Genomic DNA, 22,687 nt, shown 5'->3' with positions numbered 1-22,687 from the left:
GTCTCTCTGCTTGATTCTCTCTTTTATGTTTCAGAAGAGATTGGTTTAAGACGCAACCTAATCTTGGAGGTTGAGTCCTGCCTCATTAACATAACTGCTGCTAATCCCGTCTCATTAACATCATAGAGATAGGATTTACAACATGTAGGAAAATCACATCAAATGACAAAATGTTGGACAATCCCACAATACTGGGAATCGTGGCCTAGCAAGTTGACAGATATTTTTGGAGGACAAAATTCAATCCATGACACCCAGTCTAGGTGAGCTGGGCTTGTATAAACCAGACCCAAGATGACTAAAATTTTTCTAAAAGAATTAGAAAACCGTTCACTTCCTTCCTTCCCTCTTTTCCTTCCTTCTCTTCTCCCTTTCCTTCTCCTCCCTCCTTCCCTTCCTCCATTTCTTTATTCTGTCCTTCTTACCTACCTACCCACCTACCTGACAAATTCTAGGCCCTGGGGGTAGACCAGTGAACACCCTGACATCCGTTATGATGCCTTTATTCCTAGTCCCTAGATTGGAAGGCATTCGAAATACACAGTGGCTGCAACAACAAACACAAGCATACCAATGATCATGAAGATGGTGCAGGACCAGGCAAAACACACACAGAGAAACACATCAGTCTTTTTTCCCATTTAAAAATGGATTCTGCAATCAGTTAGAAGTAAGAAGAGTAAATAGAGGCATTTTAGACACCAAAGATTTGGCCAGGAGCTCCCCACTACCTCAAAGGATGGTGAAAGGGAAAACTACGATGTGTCTGCTCTTTATTCTCCACACTGATAGCTCTGGACCACCTCTGGGTAGTAGGGTCAGGTGTCAGCCTGGAGGGCAGGAGTCAGTAGTTATGCAGATTGCAAAGTGCTCTTGAAGAATTGAAGGACCCACTGAGGGACAGGCTGGTCTTTAATATAAAAAAACAAGAACAAAAACAAACAAGCCTCTAAGGTTTGGTTCAAGGCAGGTTAGTACTGGTGGACATTTGAGGCTCAGCCTCATCTTGATTTGAGTCAGTGGTTGTCAAGGTCCAGGGTATGGCCTGGTACTCTGCATCAGAGTCAGTAGTCACCTGGCGTATTAGTTATCTACAGCTGCGGAACACACCACTGCAAACTTCGCAGCTTAAAACAACACACATTTATTATCTTGCAGTTTCTGTGGGCCAGGCACAACTTAGGGGGGTCCTCTGCTTCAAAAGGCTGCAATCTGGATGTCAGCTGGGCTCTGTGTTCATCTAGAGGCTCAAATATGGGAGAATCCGCTTCCTTGCTCACTCAGATTGTTGGCAGGATTCATGTCCTTGAGGCTGGGGGCTGTGGGCAAGAGGCTGCTCTCAGCTCCTAGTGGCCACAGTTTCTAGAAACAAACCGTAGTTCTACATGGGCTTTCCCAGCATGGCTGCTTATTTTATCGAACCAGAAAGAAGAGTCTCTAGAGGAGTTTGCTAGCAAGAGTCTTACATAACAAGACTTAATAACAGGAGGAGATCCCATCACCTTTGCCGTATTCTACTGGTTAGAAGCAAGTCAGAGGTTCTGCCTACAGTCAAGGCGAGGGGATTACACAAAAGCATAAACACCAGGAGAGATGATCTTGGGAGCCACCTTGGGTCTCTCTATGCCACGCAGTAGACCGCTGGGCTCAACCTGATCTACTGAATTAGTATCTCTGAGGGTAGGGCCCAGGAATCTGCATTGCAGCAAACATCCCGAGTGCTTCCTGTGCACATCAGGGTTGGAGAGGCCTAGTAGATGAGCTTGGGATAGCTAGAAGCTCCAGGAAGCAGCTTGGGATACCTGGTGCTTCTTCCTGCCAGAGCTGCTGAGGCTCTCCCAAGCCAGTCCTTGTGCTGATCAGAGGCCACATCCATGATGGGACCAGGATGCCCAGGGACTCTGCATCCAGCCCAGCATCGCAGGATGGAAGTGAGTTACTTCCACAGGCCATCTTTGCACAGTTGAAAAATTGGGCCTGGATGTAATTCACATGTCTCATCTGATCTGGAGCACATCTTTGTTAAAAGCCACCTTTCATTTTTCTTCTCCAACAACCCCCTGGGGAGGAAGTCCTACATGTGGTTAAGTTATTCACCTCTTTTTACAGTAATTGTTCTCTGAGGTGACTGTCATTCTTGGATGAGAGCTTTGACCACAGAAAATTCAGAATTCTGAGAAATGGAGTTTCTTGGGGGATAAGTGGGACCTAGCCTTTTCTTACCATAATACCATAGGCTGAAGCTGCAGTAAATCAAAAACAAAAGCAAGATGGGCTTCCCTTACTCCCCACTGAAAACTTAATATGATTTACCTGATTGGCTTGCTTCTACTGTGTGGCTGTGAAGTGAGTAGTACCTTATCTATATCCCTAGTTAGACCACCCACCACCCATCTGTCAGTTTGTCACACTGTGGTAGCTTACATGTTGCTATGATGCTGGAAGATTTGTCACTGGTATTTCAAATGCAAGCAGGATCACCTATAGTGGACAGTTTTCTGCAGAGCTTCCAGGCCAAGACCTACTTCCAAAAATACTGTTCAACACAGAATACTGTTCAAAACAGTGCTGGAATATGAATCCCCTAGACTGGAAGGCATTCAAAATACACAGTGGCCGCAACAACAAACACAAGCATACCAATGATCATGAAGATGGTGCAGGACCAGGCAACATTTCATTCTGTTGTATATGGGGTCACCATGAGTCAAAGCAGATTCGATGGCAACTAATGATAACAACAACAACAAGTTAGACCATGAAACCGTTTTGGATCGGCACCCTGTCCTGTTCATCTTTGCATCCCCTAGATCAGGAGTGTCCAGTAATCATTTGTTGGATGGATGGATGGATGGATGGATGGATGGATGGATGGATGGATGGATGGATGGATGGATGGATGGATGGATGGGTGGGTGGGTGGGTGGATGACTGTTGAACCTGACTTTAGTACTTGAGAAGACAGTGATTCTCTAAGAGAAATGTTATATAGATCTTCCTGTCAAGATTTATTTCTCAAGGCAATCACCAGTGTCAACATGATACTGTTTTTTTTTTTTTTCCTGATTTGCATTTCAGAACTAAATGCTGGTTGAACAATTTCTAAAAAGAAGTTAAGAAGGTTATTGGACTAGGAAATTAATGAGGAGATTATACTTAGCCTTTTGGGTCCTGGAAAGTTGTCCCCTCTGGTTTTTGAATATTTGGAAAAAGGCTTTACAGCCAAACTGAAGTAAGTGATGGGGGCAGGAGCCCTTGTTTCGCTGGCATTCTAGTCATTCTTCTCAGGGAGACTCTCAGGCCCGACTCAGCCCCCTATCCTCCTATGAGCTGTCTACCCAGAGGACTGACTCGCAGAAGATATTTTTCAAGTCCTTTCTGACTGATGGATTGAAGCTGCACCCCATCCTCTCGGAGCCTATGTAAGGCTAGCTCTGCATGTGACAGATAGCTTTACTCCTTCACAATTTCAAAAGTTTCACTTCATGAGTTCTTGAATAAAATGCCTTCAATTGAGTGAAGCATATCAGTAGAAATATCAAATGGCCTATACATGGAAGAAAACGGGTTGGGTTGGGGCATCCAAGGGTGCTTGCTGCAAACAGTAGTTCAGGTCCCTGACCCACTTAGCCCAGTACCTTGACTGTGAACAACGAGCTTAACCAGACAGCTGTACCCTGTGTGTTTACTTGCAGGAGAGTAATTCTCCAGCCATAAGTTTCATGTGATTAGAAGTGAAGAGCTAAGTGGGCTTCTTCCTTATTATTTCTTTTGGGTTTGTGTAAAATGTTGTTTCTCCTTCCTCCTCACTGTATTTCTCCTTGTAGGCCACTGGGGCTACTCACCTTGATAACCATTAGGACTGGTGGTACTATGAGCTGTCTGGTTGGTCTTGGGGGACTAACCACTAGCATAAAGGGTAGTCTTGGAGAAGTGTACTTGTTTGGGCTTACGTAGACAAAGCATTTGATGGAGAGTACTCTCAATATTATTGTGGGGTGGTGATGAACGTAGAGTCTACAGGTAAACTGTTAGGAGCCAAAGTACCAAATACTTACAGTGAATAGTTGCTGGACTGTAGACCCCAGTGGGGTTAGGGGAAAGGAATAGTCTGCATAGAGTTATTGTAAGAAATCTGCTAATCTAGAGACACAGGTGTAATGGTTAAGATTGTGTGTCAACTTGGCTGGGCGATGATTCTCAGTGTTTTGGCAGTTGTATAATGTTGTGATCATTTCCCTGTTGAAATTTGATATGTTATCACCCCCATGATGGAATCTGCTGAATGGTACTGGTGGGGGTGGGGCCCATGGTGGCTCATTGCACCCTCAGCCTTCATCTCTCCACCTTCCACTGCCTACTTCCATCCTGCTTGCCTTGCAAGTGTTGTTGGCTTGTTCTGGATCCAGCAGCTATCTCTTGTCTGACCTCTGGTTCTTGGGACTTGAGCTAGCGGCTTACCTGTGCATCTTGGGATTCATCGATCTTCACAGCCTGCAAGCAAGAGTCCTGCTCTCCGACCTGCCTATCCTGGGCTCACCAGTCCCTGCAGCTATGTGAATCAGAGAAGTCTTGTAGTCTCGCCTGACAACCTTGGGAATTCCTCAACATTCACAGCCCATGAGCGGGAACCCTGAAGTCCAACCTGCTCATCTTGGGTTTGCCAGCTTCTGCAGCTCTGTGAATTGGGAAAGGCCTCTATCCTGATCTAAGGATTTGGGACATTCCAACCCCATCAATGGTGTAAGCTGTTTTCTTGGTATAAATATCTCTATATTTATATACCTTACTGGTTTTGCTGCTGTAGAGAACCCAGCCTAAGACAACAGGAAACATTGTCTACTGAACCAATACGATGTCTCACATATACATAAACCAGTAAACCAATCACTTGGGGTTGAGTCAATTCCATCCCATTGTGACCCCATATGTGTCAGAGCATAATTGTACGCTACAGAGTATGCAATGGCTGGTTTTCCAGAAGTGGATCACCATGTCTTTCTTCTGAGGTGTCTCTGGCTGGACTCAAACGTTCCTCCTTTCAGTGAGCAGATGAGCATTTTAACCACTGTGTGCACCACCCAGAAACTCATACATGCATAAGACATGTAAAAACCTGGCATCCAGAATGATTATAATTGGAATTTGATGCTTCTGCCGTCCCTATGAAAAATATCAAAGTGTGGGAGTGGTGGTGGGGGGAGGGTTCATATCTGGCCAAAAATCTTGCTCTGTCTTCTCTAAACTCCCACAGGATTTCTCTGACACTTAGCCTAAAGAAGGTCTCCCTCTACCCACTGCTCTTTCTTTCTTAATTTTATTGTGTTTTAGGTGAAAGTCTACAGTACAAATTAGTTTCTCATTAAAAAATTTATACACAAATTGTTTTGTCACATTAGTTGCAATCCCTGCAATGTGTCAGCATTCTCTCCCCTTCCTTTCATACCCCGGGTTCCCTGTGTCCATTCCTTCAGGTTTCCTGTCCCTCCCTGTATTCTTGGCTTTGCTTTTGGGCAGGTGTTGCCCATTTCATCTCATATACTTGATTGAACTAAGAAGCACATTTCTCACATGTGTTATTGTTTGTTTTATAGGCCTGGCTAATCTTTGTCTAAAAAGTGGGGTTTATGAGAGGCTTCAGCTCTGTGTTAGCAGGGTGTCTGGGGGGCATAGTCTCAGGGGTTCCCCCAGTCTCTGTCAGACCAGTATGTTAGGTCTTTTTTTGTGAATTTGAATTTTGTTCTCCATTTTTCTCCTGTTCGCTCTGAAACCCTCTATTGTGATCCCTGTCAGAGCAGTAGGTGGTGAGGCAGGCACTATCTAGTTCTTCTGGGCTCAGACTGGTGGAGGCTGTGGTTCATGTGGCCCGTTAGTCCTTTGGATTGATACTTTCCTTGTGTCTTTGGTTTTCTTCATTCTCCTTTGCTCCAGCCAGGATGGGATCAGTAGATGTATTTTAGATGGCTACTCGCAGGCTTTTAAGACCCCAGTTGCTACTCACCAAAGGATGTAGAATATTTTCTTTATGAACTATGGTATGCCAATTGACCTAGATGTCCCCAGGAACCATGGTCTATAGCTCTCAACTCCAGTAACTTGGTCCCTTGAGCTGTTTGGATGTGTCTAGGAAGCTTCTATGACTTTGTCTTGGTCAAGTTGTGCTGATTTCCCCTGTATTCTGTGTTGTCTTTCCTTTCACCAAAGTTAACACTTGCCTATTATCTAGTTAGTGATTTCCCTTCCCTACCCTTCTCCTTCCTCGTAACCATTAAAGACTGTTTTTTTTTATTATTAACTTTTATTGAGCTTCAAGTGAACGTTTACAAATCAAGTCAGTCTGTCACATATAAGTTAATATACATCTTACTCCTTACTCTCACTTGCTCTCCCCCTAATAAGTCAGCCCTTCCAGTTTCTCCTTTTGTGAAAACTTTGCCAGCCTCCAACTCTCTCTATCCTCCCATCCCCCCTCTAGACAGGCGATGCCCACACAGTCTCAAGTGCCCACCTGATATAATTAGCTCACTCTTCATCAGCATCTCCCACCCACTGTCCAGTCCCTTTCATGTCTGATGAATTGTCTTCGGGGATGGTTCCCGTCCTGTGCCAACAGAAGGTTTGGGGACCATGACCGCCGGGATTCCTCTAGTCACAGTCAGACCATTAAGTATGGTCTTTTTATGAGAATTTGGGGTCTGCATCCCACTGATCTCCTGCTCCCTCAGGGGTTCTCTATTGTGCTCCCCGTGAGGGCAGTCATCGACTGTGGCTGGGCACCAACTAGTTCTTCTGGTCTCAGGATAATGTAGGTCTCTGGTTCATGTGGCCCTTTCTGTCTCTTGGGCTCTTACTTGTCGTGTGACCTTGGTGTTCTTCATTCTCCTTTGCTCCAGGTGGGTTGAGACCAATTGATGCATCTTAGATGGCTGCTTGTTAGCATTTAAGACCCCAGACGCCACATTTCAAAGTGGGATGCAGAATGTTTCCATAATAGAATTATTTTGCCAATTGACTTAGAAGTCCCCTTAAACCATGGTTCCCAAACCCCCGCCCTTGGTCCGCTGACCTTTGAAGTATTCAGTTTATCCCGGAAACTTCTTTGCTTTTGGTCCAGTCCAGTTGAGCTGACCTTCCAAGTATTGAGTGTTGCAAAGACTGTTTTTTTTATGTGTGCAAACTTTTTCTTGGGTTTTTATAATAGTGCTTTCATATGATATTTGTCCATCTGTGATTGACTTATTTCACTTAGCATAATGCTCTTCAGATTCATCTATGTTTGAGATGTTTCTAGGATTCATCACTGTTCTTTACTGTTGCGTAGTACTCCATTGTGTGTATGTGCCATAATTTGTTTATCCATTCATCTGTTGATGGGCACTTAGGTTGTTTCCATTTTTTTGCTATTGTGAATAATGCTGCAATGAACATGGGTGTGCATATATCTATTCATGTGATGGCTCTTATTTCTCTAGGGTATATTCCTGGAAGTGAGATTGTGGATCATATGGTATTTGTATTTCTAGATTTTTAAGGAGGCGCCATATTGTTTTCCATAGTGGTTGTACCATTTTGCATTCCCACCAGCAGTGAATGAGAGTTCCAATCTCCCTGCAACCTCTCCAACATTTGTTATTTTCTGTTTTTTTGATTTGTGTCAGTAATGTTGGGTTGAGATGTATCTCACTGAAATTTTGACTTGCATTTCTCTAATGACTAATGGTGGCAAGCATTTTCTCATGTGTCTGTTAGCCACCTGAATGTCTTCTTTGGTAAAGTGTCTGTTCATATCCTTTGCCCATTTTTAATTGGATTATTTTGTCTTTTAGTTGTAGAGATGTTGGATTTTCCTGTAGATTTTAGAGATTAGACATATGTCGAATTTGTCATAGCCAATTTTTTTTTTCCCAGTCTGTAGGTTCCCTTTTTACTCTTCTGGTGAAGTCTTTTGATGAGCTTAAGTCTTTAATTTTTAGGAGCTCCCAGTTATTTAGTTTCTCTTCTGGTGTTTGTACGTTGTTAGTTATGGTCTGTACTGAATTTATACTATGTGTTAGGGCCTCTAGCATTGTCCCTACTTTTTCTTCCATGATCTTTATTGTTTTAGGTTTGATCTATTTAGAGTTAGTTTTTGTGTATGGTATGGGGTATGAGTCCTGTTTCATTTTTTTACAGATGGACATTCAGTTTTGCTGGCACCGTTTGTTAAAAAGATTGTCTTTTCCCCCCTTTAATGGAGTTTGGGCCTTTGTCAAAGAAAAGCTGACCATAGGTGGATAGATTTATGTCTGGGTTCTAGACTCTGTTATATTGGTCTGTGCATCTGTTGTTGTACCAGTACCAGTACCAGGCTGTTTTGACTACTGTAGCTGTATAGTAGGTTCTGAGATCAGGCAGTGTGAAGCCTCCTACTTCGTTCTTTTTCTTCAACAATGCTTTGCTTATCCGGGGCCAGTGGGGAGGGGAGGTGGCATACGGGGATATGCGGGGTGTGGGGGAGGGGGTGGAAGAAATAAAAGGGAAGAAAGAGAAAAGACAAAGAAATAGAAAAATAAAAAGAGAATAAAGAAGAAATTTGTGACAAGCTGAGGACTGGCCAGTGGAGGCAATATGGACCCAGGACCTGGTGGCAAGGGAGCGGAGGTGACGTACTGTGCTAGGTGGAAGGGAGAAAGAAAAACAAAAATTGACAGTGTGGTGAGGGCTACGGGCAGGGGTGGGGTGAGCCCAGGGCAGTGGCAGGCTGCACCATTGTAGTAGGTTCCAGTGGGAAGGGGGGTAGGTGGCATATAGGGCTAGGTGGGGGGGGGGGTGGGGAATGGAGAAAGTAAAGGAAGAGAGAAAAATATATATAAAAAAATTTTAAAAATTGGCTGCAAGGTAGGGGCAGGGCGGATCTGAGGGCCAGTGGGAAGGGAAGGGAGGTGGCTTGTGTTGCTAGGTAGGAGGGGGAAAGAAAAGAATCAGAGAGAAAAAAAATTATTGATAGCATAGCAGGAGTCAGTGGGCTCTAGCTGTGGTGTCATGGCGAGGTTTTGCATCGCAGTGGGGAGGTGGCATACAGGGACAGGTGGGAGGGAGAAAGAAAAGGAAGAGAAAAGAGAAATCATAGTAATAATAATACAATAAAATAAACAACAACAAAAAAAGTGGTGGCCTGACAGAGGCTGGCATGTAAGGGCAAATTGTACCCAAGGGCTGGTTGGAAAGGAGGGGAGGCTAAGTACAGGTCTATGTGGGAGGGAAAAAGAAGAGAAAGCAAAAAAAAGAAAAAAAGGCCCAGTGGGAGCTGGTGGGTGGGGGCAAGGTGGACCCAGGGTGGAGGTGGGCCAGTGGCTCTCTAGCTGAAGTGACATGGCCCAGTGGGAAGGGGTGTAGGTGGTGTATGGGGCTGGTGGGAGGGAGAAAGAAAAGGAAGAAAGGGAAAAAAAGAACAAATGTTTAAAAAATGGCATGGTGAGAGCTGGTGGGTGGAGGTATGGTGAACCTGGGGTGGTGGTGGGCCTGTGGCTCTCTAGTCGAGGTGACGTGGCCCAGTAGGAAAGGGTATAGGTGGTGTATGGGGCTAGGTGGGAGGGAAAAAAAAAGGAAGAAAGGGTAGAAGAAAAGAAATGGCTTGGCAGGAGCTAGGAGGTGGGGGCAGGATGTACCCTGGGCAACGGTGGGCTAGTGGCTCTCTACCTGAGCAGTAAAGTGTGACCTGTCAGGAAAGCGTGAAGGTGGTATATGAGCAGAAAGATGAGGGTTGGGAACGGGTGTTTCTCTGGTTACCAGATGCTCTGTCTTCTGTTGAGAGCTCCTTGAATTTGCATTCCTGTACTGCCTGTCCGGTCCTTGCTGGCTGTGTTCCAAGATGGTGACACTGTGCTGTGTTTAGTTGGCAAGAGACCTCCACTCAGTATCTCTCCTCGTTCTCTGTTTTCTGTCAGTTTCTTCTTCCATTTGGTGTTTGATCTAGCTCTTTATCCCCTCATTTGATGCCTAGGGTTCCAGATTGATGTTTGTATCTGTTTTACTTAGTTTTACAGATCTTGCTTCAGAGAGTTGGCATGATGTATCTGTCTACAGTACCATGTTGGCCCAACCCTTCTTTCTTTATCAGCTCTTTATTGTGTATATCAACTCAACCTCTCCTGCTTCTTCATCCTGAGCCAGCTCCCCTACCACACCCCTTAGCTCATTACCAGGGATCTGCAATACAGAGGAGAGTACTGGACTAGATAACCAAAACAAGCAAGCAAACAAAAACAAAAACCCAAACCCATTGTCACTGAGTCTATTCTGACTTATAGGAATCCTATAGGACAGAGTAGAACTGCCCCATATTGTTTCCAAGGAGCAACTTGAAACTGCTGACATCTTGGTTAGCAGCCAAACTCTTAACCACTGTACCACCAGGGCTCCAACTGGACTAGAATAGCAAGTTAGAATTCTTCTTTAGAGCAGGTAGGGTTTGGGAGTGAGGGAGTGTTCGCAACCCTTATAATTTAAAAGTATTTCATTTTATCCCAATTATATGTGTGATATTTCTGAAGTGTGTGTAGAATGCCATTATGATTAATATAATAGAAATCTACTTAAAAAGTCACTGAATTCATAGAAGCCTTTCATAATTCACATCTTTCCAGCTGTCTTAGTTATATAGAGCTGCTATAACAAAAATACCACAAATGGATGGCTTTAACCTACGGAAGTTTATTCTCTGACAGTCTAGTAGGCCAGAAGACTGAATTCAGGACACCAGCTCCAGGGGGAGGCTTTCTCTTTCTTTTGGCTCTGGGGGAAGGTCCTTGTTATCAATTTCCCTCTGGTCTAGGAGTTTCTCAACAAAGGGACCCTGGGTCCAAATTATGTGCTCTACTCCTGGCACTACTTTCTTGGTGGTAGAAGGTCCCCCCACCTGTCTACTAGCTTCTCTCTTTTATACCTCAGAAGAGATTGACTAAGGATACAACCCAATCTTGTAGATTGAGCCCTGCATCATTAACATAATTGTCTGTAATTCTGCCTCATTAACACCACAGAGGTAGGATTTACAACATATAGAAAAATCACACCAGATAACAAAATGGTGGACAATCACACGATACTGGGAATCATGGCCTAGCCAAGTTGGTACACATTTTTGGGGGACACAATTGAATCCATAACACCAACCAACAGGGATTAAAAGGACAACTACTATCAAGTAGGGGTCTATAAGACTTTTAGATATTAAAAACAGGTTCCTTGCTCTAAAAAAGGTGGGGGAGTCTATAGAAAATAGATTCTAATGAAAAATGCCATTTAGTTTTACAAATTCATGGGTAAATTGCTCTATGGTATATTTGTAGCATGAAAGGATTGATCATTCAAAATAAAATCCCAAATGAAATAATATCTCTAGGCGATGACTACCAACCACAAACACTGGCTACAAGTTCTTAGGGGGAATCTTTAGTGGATGAATCAGGCTGACATCACCTGAACCCATCGATTATCATCACTAAATGTGGGGCAACCAGACGTTATATGCCTTTTAAAGTGATGCGTAAGGAAGGACGCAGCATTGTCCATGGTATCTTATTGCTAAAAATATTGAACCTAGATGTAATCAAGCCTCTAGATCCAATTACCAGTTTAGAGAAAATACAGGGGAAAGGAGAACATGTTGAATGACACCCGAACCCACTGCCATTGAGTTGATTCTGGCTTATAGCAAACCTAGCCACTGGACAAATGAATAATTTTTTTTGACAAGAAATAGACTGAGGACAAAAGGGAGAAAAAACACTTTGGATTAAAAGAGACTTAAAAGACTAATCAACCCAATGCTATGTGTGGACTTTGCTTGGATCCTGATTTGAACAAACCAACTTTAAGAAATAGATCTTGGAGATAATCAGGGAAAATTAAGGTGTGTTATTAGAAGATATCAAGAAATCCTTGTTAATTTTGTTGGATGAGGTAATGGCATTGTGGTGATGTTAAAAAGAAAAAAAGTCCCAATCACTTAGCAATACACACTGAGGTATTTATAGAAGAAATGGTAGGAGATCTAGGATTGGCTTTGAAACACAATAAGAAAAAAAAAAAAGGTAAGGGGTAGAGATGAAATGAAAATGGCCGAATTGTTGATAATTGTTGAAGCTAGTGATAGGTACTTGAGGTTTATATTCTATTCTTTCTAACTGGTATATGTTTGAAATTATCCACAATAAATGGTTAAAAATGTAACAAATTCTAGTTTTTGTTTGTAGGCCTCAGAGAAATGAAGCAGAGGGTGCAAGTAATGGAATAGGCTACGCGTCTCATGGATGCTCCATTTTTCTTTCTTTCTCCAGGTTGTAAGTTGTGAGCATAGGTAGGGTTAGGAGTATGGAAGAGTTGTAGACACAGAATTGAGCTGTCTTAGCTGAGGGGAACAGGAACCTAGAGAAGGAGGTGAGAAAGTCTAGTCCGGTGGGGGAAATACAAAATTCCCAGTATTAATTTAACTGTCTGAACGTTGTTGGGCCACGTTTATTTCTAATCTGTTTCTCCTTTCAGCTAATCCTGAGGCTAGGGACTATGTCTTAGTTGTTGACTTAACTTTCAGAGCCCACTAGAGAGTCTGGGCAAAGGCTGGGCACTTAATAAATGTTGAGTGATGACTAATTAAATTTTAATTAATTGGCACCAACGTTTTGTAGACTGGCCTAGATAAGGCTTTAACAAATAATAAATAGAATGAATAAGTTCATCTAAACACACCCTTCATCTTGAAGAGAAAATGGCCACTATTAGGTGTCAGGAACATTATAGCAAATAAATACAAATCATCTTCATTATCATCAGGCACGAGGCTGTTTTGGAGATGGAGTCATTGTACCTGCTTTTCAGCCTCATGAATGCTCATTATGATCTCTGCGGTTATAACAAATACATATCATGCTACAAACACTTTCTAACGGACATGTCATAGGCCGGGAGACACGAGATTACTCGAAAATGGAGAGACGAAAGGGGATCCAATGAAAATCCTTCCTATCGAGTGTAATAAACATGTACAATAAGTTCTTATTAAGGACCTTTGAGGCAGTCAACCTTAATGAGCTATGAAGACAACTAAATGAGATTTTTAAGGGGACAAAAAAAAAAAAAAAAAAGAGAGAGTGAGAGAATACAAATGAATGTAAAGAAAAGAGGAAAATTGAAAATGAGGAAAACAAAGAACAGGTATGATGAAAATTGCCCTGCCATTCTGTGGCAAGAGTGAAAGCAAATCTAATGAGTTTCTCTGCTTTCAGTTTTAAAAATAAGACACATTTCTCAGATACGAAACGTGGTCCATTATCTGTCAATGGCGTTCTGAGTTGTCTTCAGGCAGCAAATGTATGCCATAAAATAAACTTCTAACTCCACTCTCCTTCTTTTCAGGGCTGGCACAAATCTAGCCTGTTTGGAAAATTGGTTCTTGATGACAATTTTTCTACCCTTGCTAGAGTGTTATGTGTGTGTGTGTGTGTGTATGTGGGCACGCTATAGTTGATAGATTTCATGATGAACTTTCCCCCCACCCCCACATTCTAACATTTCCAAAACCAAGATGTGTGTCAGGGTTTAACTGGCAGCATTTTTTTTTTTTTTCTTTCTTGATAATGTTGTCTGTTATAACCAGCAACATCTTAGATTGTAAATTGTGTTTATTTATTTAGAAAGGGAGGAGAAAGAGGAACAGGAGGGAGAAAGTGGGAGAAAATGTAATGTCTTGTGATGGCACAATGTCCTGCACCGTCCTCACAATCATTGCTATGTTTGAGGCTATTGTTGCAGCCACTGTGTCAACCCATTTCATTGAGTTTTCCTCTTTTTTGCTGACCCTCTACTTCACCAGGCATAATGTCCTTCTCCAGTGTCTGGTCCCTCCTGAACACGTGTCCAAAGTATGCGAGTGAAGTCTCACCATCCTCGCTTCTAAGGAGCATTCTGGTTGTACTTGTTCCAAGACAGAGTTGTTCATTCTTTTGTATCAAAAAAAAAAAAGACCAAACCTGTTGCCATGGAGTCTATTCTGACTCATAGCGACCCTAGGGGACAGAGTAAAACTGCCCTATAGGGTTTCCAAGGAGCAGCTGGTGAATTCAAACTGCTAACTTTTTGGTGAACAGCTGAGCTCTTAACCACTGTGCCGTCAGGGCTCCACCAGGGCTACCACCTAATAAATCAGCAGTAAAAATACAAGCAAAAATTAAGTGAAAAATATTCGTTGAGTCAACTTAGTGTAGGCAAATTTTGAGCTTTCTGGGCACATACTCATGGCAGATGCTGAAAAAATTTGGTTAGATTTACTCACATTCTATGCAAATGGCCTTGCACGCATTGATATAGTTACCAGTTTGATGAGACCCAATCTTTCCTCAGCAAAAATGAGATAAAATGTCACCTCCCTCTTGGGGAGATTTAGTCACCGACAGAAACATAATTTCACTTATTCAGTGGGAGAAATGTTGACACTGACAAGAAGATAGTAGCTTTTACCTTCAAAACTGTTTTATAGGAAAGAATTTAAGCTCAAATAGCTTTTTCTTCCATTTTTATTCGTTTTATCAGCAATGATTTCTCTTTTGGCTGCTCCAGTGGATCTGCCATGTCAATCCATGTCCTAAGTGCTTGAGACGGATTTGATCGATGTCTGGTTAAAATGAAGATTATCTGTGGGCCAGGCCTTAGGGTTTGGGGCACCTGTGAGGGTCTTGGGCAATAGTTTAGTGGCCTGATGCAGTTACCCTTGTAGCTGAAGGGGTGGAGGGCACGTGAACGCTTAATGCAGTGAGAGCTGTGTGCTCAGCTCCCTCTGAGCATCATCACCACATTGAACAAGCTCTCTGTGGGGAGAGCAGAGTCAGACTCCCAGCAAGGACGTATATGGGAAAGGGGAGAGGAGGAAGTTAGGCAGGAAAGAGCCAAGGAAAGTAAGAATCGAGGGAGTGGGCTACATGTCTGTCTCCCCACTAGTGGCAGATAGCTTCGTGATTAGGAGGGCCATCTTGGGAGGAAGATTAAATAAAAACCAAACCAGTTGTGAATTGATTCCCACTCATGGCAACTGCATGTGTTTCAGAGTAGAAGTCCCTACCCACGTGATGCAAATAGTCTGTGTTCATCTGTTAACCTAAATGTTGGCAGTTCAAACCCATCCAGTCGCACCACAGAAGAAAAGCTTGGTGATCTGCTTTCATAAAGATTACAGCCAAGAAAACCCTGTGGAGTAGTTCTACTCTGTAACACATGGGGTCGCCATGAGTCAGAACTGACTCCACACAACATTCCCACCCCTTCGGAAGCAGGTCACCAGGCCTTTCTTCTGAGGCACCTCTGGGGGAATTTTTTTTTAAAATAATTTTTATTGTGCTTTAAGTGAAAGTTTACAAATCAAGTCAGTTTCTCACACAAAAACGCACACACACCCTGCTACACACTCCCAATTACTCTCCCCCTAATGAGATAGCCTGCTCCCTCCCTCCACTCTCTCTTTTCGTGTCCATTTTGCCAGCTTCTAACCCCCTCCACCCTCTCATCTCCCCTCCAGGCAGGAGATGCCAACATAGTCTCAAGTGTCCACCTGATCCAAGAAGCTCACTCCTCACCAGCATCCCTCTCCAACCCATTGTCCAGTCCAATCCGTGTCTGAAGAGTTGGCTTCGGGAATGGTTCCTGTCCTGGGCCAACAGAAGGCCTGGGGGCTGTGACCACCAGGGTCCTTCTAGTCTCAGTCAGACCATCAAGTCTGGTCTTATGAGAATTTGGGGTCTGCATCCCACTGCTCTCCTGCTCCCTCAGGGGTTCTCTGTTGTGTTCCCTGTCAGGGTAGTCATCGGTTGTAGCTGGGCACCATCTAGTTCTTCTGGTCTCAGGATGATGTAGTCTGTGGTTCATGTGACCCTTACTGTCTCTTGGGCTCATAATCACCTTGTGTCCTTGGTGTTCTTCATTCTCCTTTGATCCAGGTAGGTTGAGACTGAGTGATGCATCTTAGATGACTGCTTGCTAGCGTTTAAGACCCCAGACGCCACTCTTCAAAGTGGGATGCAGAATGTTTTCTTAATAGATTTTATTATGCCAATTGACTTAGATGTTCCCTGAAACCATGGTCCCCAGACCCTGCCCCTGCTACGCTGGCCTTTGAAGCATTCAGTTTATTCAGGAAACTTCTTTGCTTTTGGTTTAGTCCAGTTGTGCTGACCTCCCCTGTATTGTGTGCTGTCTTTTCTGGGTGGATTTAAACTGCCTACTTTTTGGTGGCTCTGCAGTCTGCTCCTAGAGGTGTATTGGCAGGCATTTGAGCCACTTTAGTACATTCTGGCATCATGGAGGATAGTCGTGCAATTTCCTAAAAACAAGGAAGTTTGTCCACTGCACATTTGAATGTTGAGAGCCGTTCTTATGAAAGAATGCTTCCTGGAGAAGTGATTGTGTGAAACGTTTGTGTCTTTTGTCTTCTGTACAGCAAGATAAGGCTTGCAAGTACGTTTACTATTTCCTTTGTGTTATTGGGAGGGTATAGTTACTGGCATTTGGGAATATTCAAGAAAATGAGTTATTTTTTTGGTGAAAACATTTTGTGATGCACTTACTGGGCCATGGGACTGATAGGCATCATGTATGTGATGTGCTTTATGGAACATGGGACTGATATGGCTTGCTTGCCTAGTCACCTCCCTGGTGACATCTTTTATAAAGTGCTCACATCCCTGATGACATCTTTTATAGGCTTCCTCGGTCATGAGACTGATACGTACTTCATGTAACATGGGAACCATATGGCCTGCTTGCAATTGGCACCCTGTTTTTTCAAATAACAAAAAACTAACAAACAATGATTCAGCATCCATTTCACTAGTGAAAAAACATGGCATCACCAAAAACTAAAAAAAAAAAAAAAAATCATCCTTGAAAGGGTTAGTAGCTAAACACTTTACCGCTTGTGTCACTCAGGACTGTAAATGGTTGCTGTTGAGTTGACTCCGACTCGTGGCGACCCCGTCTGTGTCAGAGTAGAACTGTGCTCCATAGAGTTTTCAGTGACTGATTTTTAGGAAGTAGATCAGTCAGCTTTTCTTCCGAGGCACCTTTAGGAGGACTCAATCTCCAACCCTTTGGTTAGCCATCAAATGCATTAACCGTTTCCACCACCCAGGGACTCGGGAGCCAGACTGCATACCTTTAAATCTTGACTCTTCCCCTTAGTAGTTCTGCGACCTTTGGTGAACTTAGTTCCCTCAGATGTAAAATGAGTGTGATAATTCTCATACCTAATGCAAATCATCTAGCTTAGTTCCTGTCACATAGTAAGTGCTCGATAAATGTTAAAGTAGCTCTTTCTCCCTTCATCAACCACATCCATCTTCCTCATCAGACTGTGAACTCTTCTGGAATGAGAATTCTATCTTATTCATCATTTTACTCTTGTATCCTCCTTCCCCTCTGAACAACTTTAGTCCTTGCGATGGCCTCTCCCCTTGGCTTCCATGATGTTGCTCTCTCCTGGTTTGCCTCTGACCTCAGTAGCTGCTCCTTTTCTGTCTTCTTGCTGCATCTCCACTGGATCTTTAAATATCTGCTTCTTCCTTGGACTTCTCTCTCATTATTCTTTATCCATACTCCAAAATTGATATCTCCTGCCTGACCTCTCCTCTGTCCTAGACTCACATACCCAAATTTTTACTAGACAGCTCCATCTGGAGGTCTCGCAGGCACATCAGACTTCAGAAAGCAAAAGCTTAAAACAAAACTATTGCTTCCTTCTTCACTTATCAAACCATCTTATCATAAGGTTCTACTGCTGGTGGCTGCTGTCGAGTTGGCCTCCAGCTCAGTAGACTGAAACACTGTCCAGTCTCACATCATTCCTGTGGTTGGTTGCAGATGGAATCATTGTGATTCATAGGGTATTCCTTGGCTGATTTTCAGTAGATAGCCAGGCCTTTCTTCCTAGCCTGTCTTAGTCTAGAGGCTCTGATGTAATATTTTTGTCATCAGAGCAACATGCAAGGCTGCCCTGACAGAAAGGTGGTCGCAGCACATGAGGTGCATTGGCCAGGAATTGAACCTGGGTCTCTAACATGGAATATGAGAATTCTACCACTTATCCACCAATTCTTCATCCACCTAATTTCTCCTGTAGAAACCTAGCAGTTACTCTCTTCTTTCAATCTATTAGCAAGCCCTTTTGGTCCAGCCTCCAAAATTTCTCAGAGTCATCTACTTGCCTCCATTTCTATTGCCACCAGCCTAACCTAGGGCATCCTCATCTAATTCCTGGAACACTGCAAAACGCATTGCTGTTGAGTTGATTCCAACTTGTAGCGACTGTACAGGACAAAGTAGAGCTGCCCCATAGAGTTTCCAAGGAGTGCCTGGTGGATTTGAACTGCTGACCTTTTGGTTAGCAGCTGTAGCTTTTAACCATTCTGCCGCAAGGGTTTCCAGAACACTGCAGTAGCCTCATAATTGTACCTTCTGTCTCTACCCTCGACCTCCTATGGTCCATTTTCCATGTGAGTTTGAGAAATTTTAAAAACATAAATTGGATCATGTCTCTTCCCTGACCAAAATCCATCAGTGGCTTTCTTTACATGCATAATAAAGCCCCGAGTTCCCAAAAGAGCTTATAAAGCCCTACAGGGTCTGCCCTGCCTGTTTCTCCAAGAATGCGCCTCTTCCCTTCGCTCCTTATTCTCCAGTCAGGTGAGCCTCCTGTTAGCTTGTCTCATGCCTGGGGTCTTTACACAGGTTGTTCTGCTGAATCCCTCTTCCCACCTCCCATGGCTGATTCTTTTATTCTTCACTTCTTGTCTTGAATGTCACCTTCTCAGACAGGCCTATCCTGGCACTTACCTGATGCACACCACTTTCCCCTAGTACTCTCTTCATTTCCTTCCTAACGCATTTTACAATTTGTAATTATTTTATTCATGAAGCATTGTTCATTCAGTGGTAGAATTCTCACCTTCCATGCCAGAGACCTGGATTCAATTCCCTCCCAGTGCACCTCATGTATTGCCACCACCCATAGGGTTGCATGTGGCTACGATGCTAAACAGATTTCGGAGGAGTTTACAGACTAAGAAGAACTAGGAAGAAAGCCCTGGAAATCTACTTCAGAAAATCGGGCAGTGAAAACCCTATTGATCACAACGGTCTGATCCACAACAGATCGTGTATATGGCCCAGGAGCGGGCAGTGTTTTGTTTGGCTGTGCATGCAGTTGTCATGAGTCGGGGCCTACTTGATGGCAGCTAACAACGACAAAAACAACCATTTTATTTAACCAGGTTCTGTGTCTCCCATCAGGGGGCTGTGAAATCTGAGTCACTCACTGAGATAATACCAGGGACTTGCATAGTGCCTGGCACATTCCAAAAAACCCCAAACCCACTGCCATCAAATCGATTCTGACTCATAGTGACCCCATGGAGTTTCCAAGGCTGTAAATCTCTACAGAAGCAGACTGCCGCATCTTTCTCCTGCAGATCCATTGGCTGTTTCGAACTGCCGACCTTTTGGTTAGTAGCTGAGCTCTGAACCACGGTGCCACCAGGGCCCAGTGCCTGGCACATAGACTCTGTAATTACCTGTGAATGAACGAACCTAACAAAGTGCTCAATACATGTGCATTGCACAAATGAGTAAAGACAGTAATGCCTAAATGTGCTCTTCCCTTTTTGGGGTGACTGCAATGGTTATCAAGAGATAAAGCATTAAGCCCAATGGAGACAGGGTGGTGTAGGGGAAAGATTAGGGGCTTTGGGACAGAAAGATAGAGGCTTGAGCTGTGGCTGTGTGCCTTATTAGCTATGCAAATTTAGGCTATGTTTCCTAACCACACCCAACTTTGATTTTCTCATCTGTAAAATGGGGATTAGGCATCTCTACCTCAGATAGTGTTGTGAAGATTAAATGAGGTAACGTATGTAAATCCCTGCATTTATCTACCAGGGCACATTGCAGGCACTCCATACATGGTCATTTGTTTCTTTCCTTCTACCAAATACAAAACTCTAGCTGTGGGATTTAAGGCTTTAGTAAGAAGGGTAGTTTGGGAGGAGAGTGGCCTTCTTGGTGACATCCTCCCTCCACCCCCCAATCACATCGCACCAGGAATCTCAGACCAATGCAGGAAGTACATTTTTCCAGTGGTCAAAGTGGCCTCTCACTGTGGGGTATATGAGTCAGGCAATTGCCTTTGCTTATCCTTTGTTAAAGTTGCAAATTTCTCAGGCTTAAAGTTTCCAGATCCCTCATTTCAGAATATGGCTGTGTTTTTGGGTGGCCCATAGTGTCATTTCCTCCCCCACCCCAATTTTCTCAACCGTGTTTCATAATATCCTCCTCACCCCACCCCACAATCTGAAAAGCCTGCTCATATGGGTATTGGAGACTTCAAAGAGCTCCTAATCATATTTCAGTAAGTGACACCAAGCACTGTTGTCTTGACTTCTCCTTTTAAAGATGTCCTATTTGCCTGAACACCTGCTCTCTGCTATTCATCCCGTTCCCCCGGGCAGGGGAAGAGAGGCTTCCCTGGAGTCCGAACTGCTTCCTCCCACTTGGCTTCTGGACAGCTACCTTTCCCTTTTCCTATCTCCTTCTTATCCCTGTTCCTACCATTTTTCCTGCTCTTTCTTCCTCCATTCCTGTCTAGTCCCTTATCCTCACTACTTTTCCATTTAATGTTCATTTTATCACCCTTCTGCTCTGTGGCCTCCATGATGAGTACAACTGGCAGAGCAAATGCTTGGATGTCCCACGTCACATCCCTGGGTCTGCGTCTGGTTCCAGCCTTAGCTACGGTGAACAGTTTGGGGCCCTCCTTACTCCTCTCTGCTTCTCTGCCTCAGGGCCTTCTCCAAGGCCAAGGGATCCTGCCCTGCCGTGAACAAGTAAGCCTGAAAAGTATTGTGGAGTAGTCTCCCCAGGGACAACTCTCAACCAGTGGGGGACTGGAGCAGTGGTCCTGGCCCTTGGTGACTAATTGGATTTGACATTTGAAGGAGATAAAGGAGTGTAAGATGATTGCCAGGTTGTTGGAGTCAGAGAGACTAGAAGAGTTACGAGGTGGTGCTGGCTATCAAGCTAGAGGACACAAGAGAGATAGCATGAGGGGGTGAGGGATCTCAGGGCAGAGATCATATTTTATTTATCTTTGCATTCCCAGCACTTAGCATACTGCTGGCTTCTAAGTGTTTGCTGAACTCATGACTAAATACATCTGTTCATGTGCCAGTGCCTTGGGAGAAAGCAGTTCTGTTGGTGTGGTTTACTCTGGGAAGCCACCATATCGTCCTCAAGATATTGATAGATTTTTCTTTTTTGATATTTGTTCCATTGTCACACTAAACATCAGTATCAGATCATAAAACTGCTATTTCCTTGTCATTTGTCAAGCCACTTTGGAAGTCATTTGTGTTTTGGGGGGATTAATCTTACAGAACCTCAGTATTGCAGGGTATTTCAGTAAGCATCCTAAGTGGTTCAGCAAACGTAAATTGTTTAGCATTTATGTATCACTTATATTCTCCAGGAGCTCAACATCTAGTTAATTCTCATGATACTTAGAGATAAGTGTCATTCGTAGTTATGATTTGTATATGTTTCAAGTTTATAAGTGTTCTCTGCCTGCTTTTTTTTTTTGTCAGTAGCTATTCCATTTTCGATCGCTGAGGCTTCCACTTAATTTTGTTTACTGCACTCTTCACGTACTGGGAGCACATGAAGACTTTTGTTGGCTGTGCGGCTGCTATGTGCATAACTTATGGCTCAAAGCTGAGCTCAAAGGTCCTTTGTTCTGCCTGGCCATGCTCTTCAGGGCTAGAGGTTTAGGACAGGGAGACACAGTGACAGCGGACAGAGCAGAAAGTTGCTTCACAAACTGCAGTGTTGTCCTGGGTCTCAGCTGTTTCTGTCCTCGGGAGACTATCCAGCAGGCTTCACAAAGACACTGCCACCAACAGCACCAGTTGCCATCCTGTCGGTTCTGACTCATGGCGACCCCATATGTGTCAGAGTAGAACTCTGCTCCATTGGGTTTTCAAGGGCTGATTTTTCAGAAGTAGATTGCCAGGACTCTCTTTGAGGCGCCTTTAGATATACTCGAACACCCAACCTTTTGGGTAGCAGCTGAATGCATTAACCATTAGCACCGCCCAGGGGCAAAGACACCCACCCAAATAATCCTCCACCTCTGCCCCAGTCCCTTGAGTGGAGAAAGTTTAAGCATTGGCCAAGGAGTTAGTGCCATTTTTCTGCCCTGGAAGATGCTCTACTGAGTAACAAGAGGCTCACCAAGGAGGACATAGGGAGCCTTGGCTGTCCCTCTGAGTGTCTGGCACACCAGAGGCTGGGAGGCAGCTGACTCCCACTTAGGTTGAGGCTGCGTCACAGCAGAGACCAGAATGTTGGATCAACCCAGACAGAGAACAAGAATACTCCCCTTCCCCCATTGGCTCAGGACCATGGCTATAGCTGGCACTGGCAGCTTCCGGAGCCTGGCCCAGGTCAGATGTGGGTTCCAGCAAAGGGCGCTGACCAGACAGACATGGCCCTGCTCCTGATACTGTGCTGCTGTTATAGAAAAATCCCTTGTACCCAGATGTGGTACCCAGATGCCTTCCAAAGACAGAGAAGTTTGAACGATGAGCCTTGAGTTTTAGTGAATATTTAGCCCCCA

The sequence above is a fragment of the Loxodonta africana genome, chromosome 6, assembly GCF_030014295.1.
Source record: "Loxodonta africana isolate mLoxAfr1 chromosome 6, mLoxAfr1.hap2, whole genome shotgun sequence".
NCBI lineage: Eukaryota > Metazoa > Chordata > Mammalia > Proboscidea > Elephantidae > Loxodonta > Loxodonta africana.
This window is presented reverse-complemented; position numbering follows the sequence as displayed.